This window comes from Bombus flavifrons, chromosome 4 (assembly GCF_040668555.2).
Source record: "Bombus flavifrons isolate JBK064 chromosome 4, iyBomFlav1_principal, whole genome shotgun sequence".
NCBI classification, from domain to species: domain Eukaryota; kingdom Metazoa; phylum Arthropoda; class Insecta; order Hymenoptera; family Apidae; genus Bombus; species Bombus flavifrons.
The window spans coordinates 7,292,964-7,306,060 of NC_138445.1; the positions used below are offsets into that span (position 1 = coordinate 7,292,964).

General features: G+C 35.1%; 1 protein-coding gene across 7 annotated transcripts in view; it reads right to left on the reverse strand.

Annotated features, from left to right (window-relative positions):
* Nucleotides 1-13,097, reverse strand: part of LOC138179322 (dual 3',5'-cyclic-AMP and -GMP phosphodiesterase 11) — a 140,503-nt gene that overhangs the window by 109,087 nt on the left and 18,319 nt on the right. The window contains exons 1-2 of one of the 7 annotated variants that reach the window (XM_069111986.1): nucleotides 11,551-11,767; nucleotides 7,568-7,844 (exon numbers count right to left, since the gene is read on the reverse strand). The exons of 5 other annotated variants lie outside the window; for them this stretch is intronic. The gene's annotated coding sequence lies outside the window, so the exon portion shown is untranslated. Of the gene's footprint in view, nucleotides 1-7,567; nucleotides 7,845-11,550; nucleotides 11,768-13,097 lie in introns of those variants that run through there. One more of the 7 variants, XM_069111988.1, reaches the window with a different exon arrangement.

Sequence of the window (13,097 nt, forward strand, 5' to 3'; positions counted from 1 at the left end):
GTCAAATAAATTGTGTAATCAAATCTGTATTTATTAAATACTTTCATAATAAACGTAAAATACAAAAAGCAGAATTCAGAAGTTCACGTATGCTATGTAGCCTTTGTGCGTCCATCTATCACGTTCTACACACTGTACGCAATCTTCTAAGAGTTCAAGCGCCTCGTGCCATATTCCTCGGGTCAATATACGCAAAAATGAGCTTCGTTATTTTGTCCAAGTTTATTCGCTTAGTTTGAATGTGACTGAGGTGACATTAAACAGCATCTTACGAATAGTTTAAGCTTTAGAAAATAATCTTTTATACGCCGGTTTTACGCCCTACGAATGCCCTCTAAAACGTACCAGCAACCTATTGCTTGGAACTAAATACGGAAGACGAAATGATCTTGTAACTACAGACGAAAATGATCGGTAATGATTTTCGATATTAGTATAATGTAAATACATATTGTTACGTATCTCATATTGTATATATTGTACAAATCACTTCGTGCAATATACATGTCCTTTTTATCTACTGATTATCAAAACGTTATAGCGCACTTCCGAAAACGGTCAAATATAAAATCGTAACACTTGAAAACTTGGGGATTTCGATAATTCCTAAAGCGTTTTGTAACCAATTTTTATTGACACAAACATGGTTGTTGCCAAATACGGTTGCCAGATCTTTCATATTGTCTTACAGAATATTGAAATAAGAATATATATGTCGGGTTTACATTGGAATTAGGATTAGGGGCGTGAAACGAATCGTCGTTTGGTTTACGCATTGTCGATAAGCAATAGAGAAGACATTGACTAGTGCAGATACGATTATTATAGAATTGGACAAGCAACCGTGGCAATTAGACACTCGAGAAACTAATGATAATGATCCTAGGTTCAATAACGAATTCGCGGTCGACGGGGTAATGGATGAACGTGCCCGCAAAATCTAAGTCGGACTCTTTGTTAAAACGGGGAATATCCACCGAGCGTACAGACGCTAAGTAAGTCGCTAATACGATCTCGCGAGAGAATGACTTTTCGTCGCGATGATGCTGCAGAGGAAAACTATGATGGGGTGTGTCTAAGGATACGAGATCATCGGATTCGTCGAGGATAGTCTTCGTTCAGAAAGTAAGGGAAATTAACGTTGCTGCTAATTGGTCAATCTCCATATCGGTGGTTAGAAAAGATGCTAGCCACCCTCGATGGAAAGTTGCTAGTGGGAGACGCCGTTCGTTGAAAGAAATAGATCTCCCCTATCTTCCCGTAGTTGGGACAAAGACTGTTTATCTGTTTGAAGGACTTTAGGTAACTAGATCTTAGTGTTTATAACGGCCCTCGGACTAGCTGATCACGTACTGTGGAGACACATCGACATCTGGCAATCATCTTACTCGAAGAATAGGGACTGCGTGTGGCGAGCCACGGGACAGAGACCGTTGGAATGTTTACTGTCGCGTGTCGCCAGAGATATTTCTTTTAAGGAGAGCTATAGAATTACTTCATACCTTTGTTAGGCAAAGCGTTCATCCCGTGACCGCGGCTACGTTCGGCGACTGGCTATCGCCTCGAGCCCAAGCTCATTATCACAAATCTTGAACAAATACAATCGGATCGAAAGACGACAATTGTTTAATTACGCCTATGATAGAATTACGGTGTTAAGGGTTTTCCCGGGGTTCCAAAGGGAAGGCTCCGATGTCCTTTCATTTCCGACATATATATATATATATATATTACTTTTTTTTTTGCCAGCTTTAATAAGTGTCCGGTGACTCATGAACAGGAATATGCATATGTAATGTATATAGATATACGTAGCTACAAGCGGAGAAACGACTCAGTTATCAATATTGATAATGTATCGAGAGACAAGAAATACATATCAGCCGCAAGATCGATTAAAATTATCAAGTATTTTCCCACTCGAACGTTCGTATGACAACAATTGCGTATGATGTGTATTACTCATTTAGGTATTACATACCTAAATGAAAAATGTCAAAGAACTCGATTGTACGGTAATGTTCAAATACGCAGGTTACCCAAGCATATGGAGGATACCTGAACATCTCCTTTGTTTTTAAAGTGCCTCTTCCCACTTAGAATTGGTATATTTTTTGCTTTCCATGAATTCAATTCTCCAAAAATTCGTAAAAAGTTGAGTACTTACAGGTGAAAATTTAATATCCGCATCGCTTGCTTTGCTTTTACTTAATTTTCCCAATGATCAGCCTCGCGCCATTATACAATGGTGTCTGATTGTCAGTATAAATGCGCTTAAATATCCTCTTTATCTTTAACGATGTAAGAAATGTTTAAAGGAGAATTTAAATATTTTTTAAGGAACGTTCTTCTTTTTACGAGTATTATTTAAAAAACAATAAAAGTCATCGCTACTTTTTTAAAACATTTTGCTCTATTGCATCTTATAACGAACGTTAAAATACATTTGCGTACGTTTAAGTTATATTTTCAGATCGACCTTCAACATCGAAGAAGTGATTAAATTAAAGCGTGAATTTATTATATGTGTTATAAATATTCGAAGCGAATTTCGTTGGCAATGCAGTTTCTAAAATAAGCAACTAAGGATCACAACGCTCTTTACTGGATTATCTGCACGAGGTGCTGTCATATGCAAAAAACATTTCTAAATCTTTAGATTAGATGCAATGGACATATACATATCGTGTTCAGTATGTTTATCAAATGTGATGTCATTGGATCTCTTTTCATTGAAAGTTAAAAGAAGATGCAATCTATTATTCCAGAGGACATGGTGAACCGTACGTATTATAATTAAAGCTTGTGGTGCTGTCATGCTAGGAAAAATTGAAACTTGTCTGAGAGACTCTATCACAACCGATGAAGATCACTTCGAATGTTTATAACGTAAACAAATCAAGTGTCCATAGTCAAGTCGAGTTCACATATGTACCACTATAGTACTTGACAATCTGATTAGTTTCTTGATGTTCAAGATCATCTCACGGTTATAACTCGAGTATGCTCGAATATATTTTGACAGTGCATACAAGATTGTGATAGATAAGAATATGTTTCGTTATAAAAAGATATCTCAAAAAATTCGAAAGAAAAAAGAATTGCTCTTTTCACGTTCCTCCTGCGAAATCATTTAATGATACCTATATGCTTTCTACACATTTCTCATATTATTAAAATTTATAAGCTTATGATAGCAAGTATCGAAGTACGCTATTTCCAAAAACAGCAAGTACCAAAGTGTAATAAATTGTATAGAATTTGAAGTCGACAACGATTTCTAAATTAACCGAATGAGTTACGCATAATTAAAATCATCTTATTAAAATTATATCCGACGTATAGATGTCTCATAAGGCAAATGCGATTTCGCATGAGACGTAAATGTTTCATCTATATTTATCTAAAGACTATGACAGTCAGAAAATGGATAAAATCGTTCCATCAATATTGAAAAATTTATAAATCAATTACCACCTTTCTCGTAACTATTAATTATTTACACTGAACACATTTCTATCCAATTTGTACCGATTTCTAAGTTCATCTTCTACGTACAAATAATACAAGTATTTATACATAGTCTTTAGTATTTTCGTATCTAGATATATGTTCTCACATAGTGATTAATTAAACAACGCAGAAGTCACGTATAAATAGCGTTCGCAGACGTAGTATGTTGAAAAAACAAGAGTACAAACATTATAAGAAGCAAATATATGGTTGAAACATTGTTTTGTCCATTGCAAAAATTCTGCGTTGACTAAATGCATTAATTTAATCGATACGGAAACCTTTGACAAAATATGTCCAGTTTAAGTAGATAAAAAATTCTCTAAATGGTAAAGTATGCAACGATCCATAACAATTGATGTCTCTGTTCTTTAAAAGCTATAATTCTATAACAACTGTTTTTCTCTTCGCGATGCAAACATACCGAGCTAATAATAATTATTCTTTTATTACCAGCTTGCGCAGCTCGAAAATATTCGACAGACCATCAAATGCGATACCAGCTGACAATCGTCAATGCATCTAACTTCAACATAGATATTATTTAGAGATAAGGGCGAATCCTCCAGCCAGTCAAACGCAACGATCCTGTTTTTCATCCACCAAATCCGCGATTGTCATTAGTTCACGCAAATGCAAGTAATCAGTTGAAGTTTTCTTGCAAATAACGCTATAAGTAAAAGAATGTTGTTTTTTATCGTGTAACATCCTACGTACCAGTTGGAATACTGTAGTATAGAATTCACAAGTAACTTCCATTTGTGAATGATGATTAATAGCGTTAAACAGTGGTACACGCAACATCGCCTTTATGTAAATCGCTGTAAATGCCATTTAAGCGATAGATTTACGCTCGTACACACTAAATATCACCATATGTTATGAAGCTATGAATACTTTCAGAACTCTTCAGGTTTGGCTTCGCGCTGACTTTGCAACTATTTTTTTCAAATGAAAATTTATAGGGCAGTCCGGTGAAATGTGTTGCATGGTTGTAGGTGCTTCACAAGATTTGGCATCGAGTTGGTGGTGGTTTTGTTAATGAATACGTAAGTTTAGAATGGCTAGTGAGAATGCGGTTGAGGGCAATTTGCCTTCTTCTGGTTAGTGCTGAGACGTTGAGTTACGTCTTGCGCGCAACGTTTGTACGGCGGTTGCTGAGCCATAAACAGATCTAAAATTTGTTAGTAGCCTTTTGACAACAGCTTAAGCGTCATGAAGAGTTTGATTTCTTTGAAATGAGTAAGCTGGTGGCCTCTTGTACTCTTACGTTAATTCATTGTCTGTATTTCCTACGAAATTACGATTTCAGAAAAGATAGTATTATTCATTCAGCTTCTTAGTGTTGTTTCTTTCGAAAAGAATTTTTTTTAATAATTCTGGTTACTCTGTCTTCGATAGAGTTCTGTTCAAGACTAAGGTAAATTTGCTGTGACACATCGATAAGATTGTTCATGTTTTCTCAGTATATTCTTTAACTATTCCTGGTGCATTATGCGAGCCATGCGATCTTCCTAAATAGTTGCACAGTTGCATGTAATTGAGTGGCCATTCTCCTGATTCGTTTAACATTGTTATTCCGTTGTGTCTGTGACGAGGGACATATATCTTTGCGGGAAAGGTACAGCGTTTGAGATTCTTTAAATTCCTCCAACACAAATATTCGTTTACTATACTCGAGTGCTTCGAACGCGAGTCATGTACGTTTCATCGATGCTGAATGTACTTAGTGTCACACGCTTTATTAATGCCAGAAAAAGATATTAATACGTTTCCCAGATTCACGTGATCAGATGAAACACACGTGTACATGCTAGGTACGTGGTCAATCATTAACGACTAGAGGAAAACGTTTCGCTTTAGTTTTGTTTTCTTCTCGTTGATCGAGGGAGGTATTCATTAGAGACAGTCATTAGGTATGTACATGTTACTAATTGAAGATTCAAAACCATAGAGGCATTTAAACTGGCAACTTTTACTTTTAAACGAATAATATTGAAAAGAAGAGACACAAACTCGCTCGCTCGCGATATATTTCTGATAAGTTAAAACCAGTTCCACATAGTTTAAACATTTTATTTAGTTTAAACAGTTTTCTGCCCTTTCTCCGACAACTCGACGCTCTCGCAGGTTTCAATCGTTATCTTATCGATGGACATTTCAATTTTCTCTCTCGCTTTTACCATCGTATGGAATATATCGTATAGTTAGCCGACTAACATTAACGCGGCGCGGTGCGCACATGTCGAAGCTTTTATCGAGATAGTTAAATCGTATGAAGATTAAAAGTTTGCTTTAAAAAACGGCTCGAATTCGCCGTAGAAAGTGATTCCACGTCAGACATCCGGCAAGAAATCGGTGCAGGTAAGCGAACAGGTTATGCGCAGACAGGTAAGGTATGATTATCAATAAAGCTAACGAGTCAGCGAAGGCAAAGCCGCGGCATGAGCTTGCTGCACGCAACTATCGACCATCGATGTAACAATATCAATTACTATTCCCAACTCGTTACTAGCCTATGCCACGTAGACGATAGAATGATTCGTCGAAGATGATAAAACGAATGCGACAATCGTTTAAGTTCACGAGAAAGATAGCCGTGCTTTCACCGAAAACAAAAGCGACAGCTAAGCGTCGTCTGGAAGCGTCATCGAGTGAAAGCGACATTGCTCGATGTTATCTGGAGACTCGCTCCGTTGACATTCCCAGTTGGTAATCGAAATTGCAAAGTTTCGACTTCGTTTGTTTCTGTCCTTAAGGAAGACTGTAAATTATTGTCGTGAAAGATCAAATATACGGATGCTAAGAATCACAATAAAAGGAAAGAAAGACTCTATTAATTTCGAGAGTACTTTTATGAAATAAGTAGACCGATAAAAGAATACTTCTTTGTTCTTGCTCTTTTCTTTCTTTTGAAAACGTCTGAATGTCAGCTACAAGAGTATGTAACGAAAAGTCCATTTAAGGATTTGTATGTCACCTTTAATGGACCTTTCAACCTATAGGGTGATCGTAAAATCAAATAGATAAAAGCACATCATGTCTTCCTCGATACCGCACAAATTTTGTCTGAAACATTTTTTTTATCACAACGAATAAAAGAGTAATTAAGAAACACCCTGTATACGCGTGTAATGTTTTCATTCTTGTTTCAAAGTATACAAAGTCTTTCACATTCTTGGATACATTAAATTATACAAATTTCAGTTATGCAAACAAAAGACTAGTAATCGGGATGATAATTATCAATCTTGTTTCATTAATTGATTGATTCTATTAATTCATTGTCTAAATAATTTTAAACACAGGTATTACGAATTGCTCGTTTGCAAGATATTGCGGTGCATTTTTAAAATAGGTATATAATATAGCAGCCTAGATGCTTAGATGAAACAGGCCCTAGAACTTGTATCTACTAATGATCTCCTTTTAAACTCTGTCGGATTTACGTAATAAGGTTGCTGTCACCAATTAAGAGAAATGGAAAAGTACGGGAAAAGTAGACGAATAGTAAGCATCATTTCCTTGGCATATCGAAGATAATTTTTTCAAGTATGTGCAATTGCGAATCGCGAAATTTATCTACTACAGGTATGAGTAAAATCAGTGGAAAGTATCAATGTCGTTAATTACAATAAATTATAGAATTTTCACAAAAGGAATTTTGCAGTATACTATCGGTAGACATTGCTCCGAAAAACTATCAAATTTCAGATTTAAAAATTTGCTCTCTCGAACGCATATCGATATTTTATAATGTTCGTGTAACATTAACGTTACGAGGATGAATTTAAAAATTAATTCTCAAAAATTACAGCTACTAACGTGCAGAAGCTACGCGAATACATAAAGCTTCCATAGCATAAGCCTATACTACTACCTAAGTATAAGCTTAAAACTACCTTCGTTTAAAAAGAAAAAGAAAACAAATATTTCGCAGAGTCCGTAATTAAAGCAGACGAGGAAATACGTAATCTATACAAATTTAATATTTTATGTGTCAACACAAATAGAATAGTTAAAGCTACGTACGTTTTGTACAAAAAGAACTTACATGTCTGGCGTAACGTGAATTCACGATTTTCGTTTTTCGTTGCACGTATCCAGTTTTTCTTCTACGAGATCCAACAGTCCAAGAAGTCTCGTATTATTAGGTAGTCTCTTTTCGTAGCTGGTTTACATCCTTGGGAAAACATGTGGCCACTAAGACGCGATCACTACAATTTCGTTTTATCGACTCTTTTTAAAAAGTTCATACCACTGATACCTTCGACGTCGCACGAAATCGTTGTTTCTTTTCTTCGTTTCATCTTACTGTATATTCTCACTAGCTGTTGAACGACGAAATAAGATACGTTGTCTGTATACGAGTAATTCCTCGGATATGTATTTACGTAATTGAATTCTATGGAGCAACTGCGAGCAACGATTACCAGCAGCATTATGTGCTCAACGAAGACGTTTCTAGCATTTAACCACTAATTTTTAATAATTAATGGTTTGCGATACACAATAGTTTATTTTACGATAACTTATCGCTAATAAGACATTCTCAATTTGTACGTGATGAATGGAAATAAACTACTGCATAACTGCCAATGAAATAATACCATACAATTGGTTTCGTACCTTGCCAATAGCAGAATTTATAGGGGGAAGAAAGATAAGGAGATAAGCAAAGTATATATTGACGTAAACTCTCATTGTAATCGATTTTATCGTAGTATGTTTTATAAGCGCATATGACATGTAAGAGAAATAAAAATCTTGAGTAAACCGGTGGATAGTATGACACCTATGTGTCTATCAAGTGCATTCTTTTAATTTGTAACATTTCGAACTTTTTAAGACCATATTACGATTCTCTTATTACAGTTGCTTCTCGTAAGTAAGCAAAATAGAAGGCGAAAAGGTTTAACTATTTTCTATAGGACAATACGGTAGCCCCAGTGAATGTAAAATTTGTCACATTTTTATCGTAATAACATAACCGTGAATGTTTTCAATTTAACACATATTTTCTATAGTTTCTTTTTTATACATTTCTTTAAATATGTACATTCATAGAATCGAAACATTTGCATTCGGTAAATCATTGTATTGTATAAAAATATTCTATAAATATATAAATTGAAAATATCTTGAAACTATCATTGTATAATAATGAATATTTATACGAGAATTACGCTGAAACATCAAATGGTATCTCGCACGAACGTAAAGTTGTAATTTCAAGTTAGCAGAATTACTTCTATCTATAACGTATTTCTTATACTTAGACAAAGTACGTCTACTTTGCGTAAAATTCGTTTTATCTTCAAATGCATTGACCGAAGTGAACTGCTATTTGTTTTGCAATAGGTACCCACGTTGTATCAATAATTGATTAGATGTAAATATTTGTATACTTCGGGAAAAGCGATAATTCTTCCCGTTTGCACTTTGCACTTAAATCTATCATTCAGAGATTTTGGATTATTTATTCAATGAAAGGGAGATTTCTTAATGAAACAAGTACGAATGGGGATTCGAGCTTCTACACATACACACGCACACCGTATTTTAAATTAATATCAAAGAAATTGAATTACAACTATTAATTTACATTCACACGGATAAAAACAATGAATAGCATGGAAGTCAAGCAATAAAAGGACGAAGTGTTATGAGAATCATACAGTGTAACAGAATAATTTTGTCTTTGAATATTATATAATCCATGAAGCTATTAGAAGTATACGAAGTAAGAAGGAACGAAACATTAAAAAAAACAACCAAATTAAAAAAACACGAACGTGACAATGGAAAAAAGAGAATTCCGCTAAAACGAAAGAAATAACGAGCCACGTTATTTTTGGCTCGTTTCCTTTTCTAAAATCGTGAATATTAGAAATAGATCGAATATTTTGAATGGCAATAATAACGATACGCTATGACATTTATGCAGCTTGGTAGAGAGATATCTTGCTATCTCATCGTTGGCAGTTACATTGTTATGTCTTGCATAATCAGACGAAGATTGGAAAGTTATGAACGGCAATGAAGCTACGGATCGTATAACACCGATAAACACGAATATCCTTCTAGAACATCTTTTATTGCCGAAACATACGACTGATCTTTCTTAACGTAAATCGAGATAAGGAAATCGCATAAGTTGTTCGCTGCTGCCACGCGTGGAATTGCCATTTATCAAAACGAAAATAGTCCGAGTAACCTTTTCAATGGATCTTCTTACCTCGCGAATGTAGGTAAACAACATTTTAATATTCTGAACAAGAAAGTTAATCACGCGCCCTTAAAGTTTCCATAATTACCATTTTTGGTGCTGCGCAGATTTCGCCGGCCAGAAAAATATATTTTATTAGCTGTAACGCCACAACCGAATGGCGTCGCTGACGTAACGTGGCCTGCTACGCAAAACGTACACCGCTACAACGTACGACGTAAACCGCGTGCTGCTGACTGATTGTGGCTAAAAAACATCTCGAGACATTTGACGAACTGATTTTATGCTTTCCGCGACTTTGAACGATTTTCTTACGATTTATATAGTTTTCTATCTCTTAAACGTTACATGAAATATTATTAATTTGATAATAAATGCTATTGGGAATACAAAATAACGTTTGACGATTCTATGAGAGGAAATAGCTTCACATATGATATTTGATACCGCGGCCGGAAATATGAAATCTATTGTGGATACGGAGAAATAACAGTAAATTGCTTTGTTGGAATAAATGACAAGGAAGTAGTTATGCATACCAACCAAGTTTTAGCCAGATATAAGAAATTTCCTTATTATTCATTCTATAGGAGAAATGGTACGGCAGAGACCCTTATTTTTCATGCACGAATCCCTCGGCTGAAAAAAAGGGGATTTTCGTAAGTCGGTAAGCATAGTTTTTAGCGTTCAACGTAGATAGGATTATATCGCAGTTTACAATGACCTTCTTTGAATTTCGCTTCGCAGCTCTCAATACCACTTCCTAATACATACACATTATCGTTCCAACGATCAAGCAATAATGAACGATAAACAAAGTAAATCTTTGATAAATCTATCCAAGTCAGGCGATGCGTATTAGCGATATCTGAAATATTGTTCGTGCTTCGGTGTTTCAGAAATTGCGTTCAATTTTTATTGAAATTCTTCCACGATACCTGCGGTAACTGATAACAAATCAATTTCAGCTTGTTAATTTAATCATAACAACGTTCTGTATCATCATATTGTAGTCTATCTTTTAAACGTGTCAAATTTAAAATGTTATAATCCGTATCAGACCACATGAAATGCTAAATTACACGTTGCAGGCTCGTGCATTCGTTATTGTGACGTTAGACGTTTACGTTATTCTGAAATACACGGAAAAAATGTATCTATGTATGTATATGTATGTATATATGAATTGAGTATCAAGTATGTATAAGCTAATTTGATTCCCATTATTATTGAAAATATACTATAGGATACTATAGGATAGGTTACTATAGGATACTTATTAATATATTAATAAACTGATAGTTAATATATGTGAATTATCATATTTATGCTGCAATATTCTAATCTTTTACTCAAGAAATATAGGCAATTGTGATTCATAGATAAATATATTTCAATCAATTATAAAATTTCTGTAACGACAGTACTTATCACTTATTCTCCCGCTTCCTATCAGTTTCATCAATTTCGTATTTGGATTTGAAAGAATATTTTAACGATTATAAGTTAAGATATCTGTAAAATTTGAATTCGGATCAGAGAACTGATGTTATGATATATAGATAGCGAATTTTGCATTATACAACCATCTAATACCGTTACTTAGCTATAACACTACGCGATGTTTTATCGTGCGCACTAACCTATCTTTTATACCGATCATCATCGACCACTGTTTTGTAATATCGTCAACAAAATACGACACGAAGACATCGTGTGATCGATTTTTCCGTCGAATGTCAAGCCTCGTGATTCTAATTGATTCGCCGTTTCGATCATCTAGTCGAATGACGCACATCACTATTTACCTTCATTGTGGACAATCTTAGTTCGTCGACCGCAACATCAACAACGCGGTAAGATCGACGCGTATGGTTACGTTACCACCTGTTATCCGGAGGTTTGGCAAAAAGCTGCTTCTCAAAGCGTGACTAATATCGACGATTTTCGTACAAGGCGAAAAGCTTACACAGAGACGAAACAGGCGAAGCAGACGAACCTGCCGCACGACCTGCACTGACTCTCGTCTGCTTCAACGACAGAACCTGGACTCTCACTATACGACCGCGTGCTATACGCGTTGCACCCAGGGCCGTATCTTTCCGATCATCGTTACATACGATTCGTTTTCCCATTAAAATGGTAAATATAAATGATCCTGGAAAAAATTGATTCACCATCCATTTCGGACGAAATAACGATGTTATCTTCTCGTAAAGAAGCTCTGCACACGTTGTACGAATATTGATCGATTGACCAAAATATTGACTAACGGACGAAATTTGTATTAAGTTTGCAATTTACAATCATTCACGGAGATTGGCGATATTTTAGAAATTCTGACGTTTCTTATGACCACGATTAATCAACACGATTACCTTATTTGAACCATGCTTTAATAAAACTGAAGAGGTCATTTCAGGAATTACGTAACACAAAATACAGCCAAGCTTGTAGATATAGCCGGCAATCAATTACTTTAGTCAAGCTATCTACCTAGGCTTATTGCTTCTTGGAATACTTAGCATAGGGTCACTGTAGGAGTTATTCATTTACAGAAATTGATCATAGCGAGCATTACGTAAGTGAAGCGTTTATTTGAATATATCGAAAGCTACCACATAATTGTTTAAATATATACGGCGCTTCGAATATACCAATATAAAAAGAATTAAAGCTAACTGATATGATATTATTATTAATTCAGACGTTGTTCTTATATACCTTGAAGATACCGATACTTTATTTTTACAAATGTCGAATATCGCTAGTGACAGCTATCGCGTGCATATAATTTAGAAATTTAGAAACGAAATCGTAATCGTAGTAAAATCCAATACGTATCTAAAATAATCAGGGGAAAGAGAAATTATTTGCAAGTTTCATTCACATTGACCATTTGTCGAAGAAGGAAGATAAAATCGGAAGGAAAATATACGTACAGCGAGTGATATATTTAAGTTGAAGTAGTTATAAGCTGTAATTTAACGTGTGTTCTTTACTCGTCAAAAGAAAAAGCAAATTATATTACATATTATATAGATCTTATATTAATATTGAATAGAAAGGTAGAATACAAAGACAGGAAGGTAGCTAATTATAGAAGTACAGTGTAAGGTTAATTATATCTCACTGCATTATTATGCAGGGTGTTGGCATCCATTCTTGATTCGCCCCTGACTATAGCGCAGCAGTCTAGAGTCTAGACTCTAGACTACACGCCAGTACACGCCACGCTACTCTCTGTCGCACAATCATATGTACAGTGCCGCATATACACGCATCTAGTGTCTATATACATATGTAGTTCATACAGCTGTATAAAACGCTTATAAAGAAAGAGTACGGTTTGTTC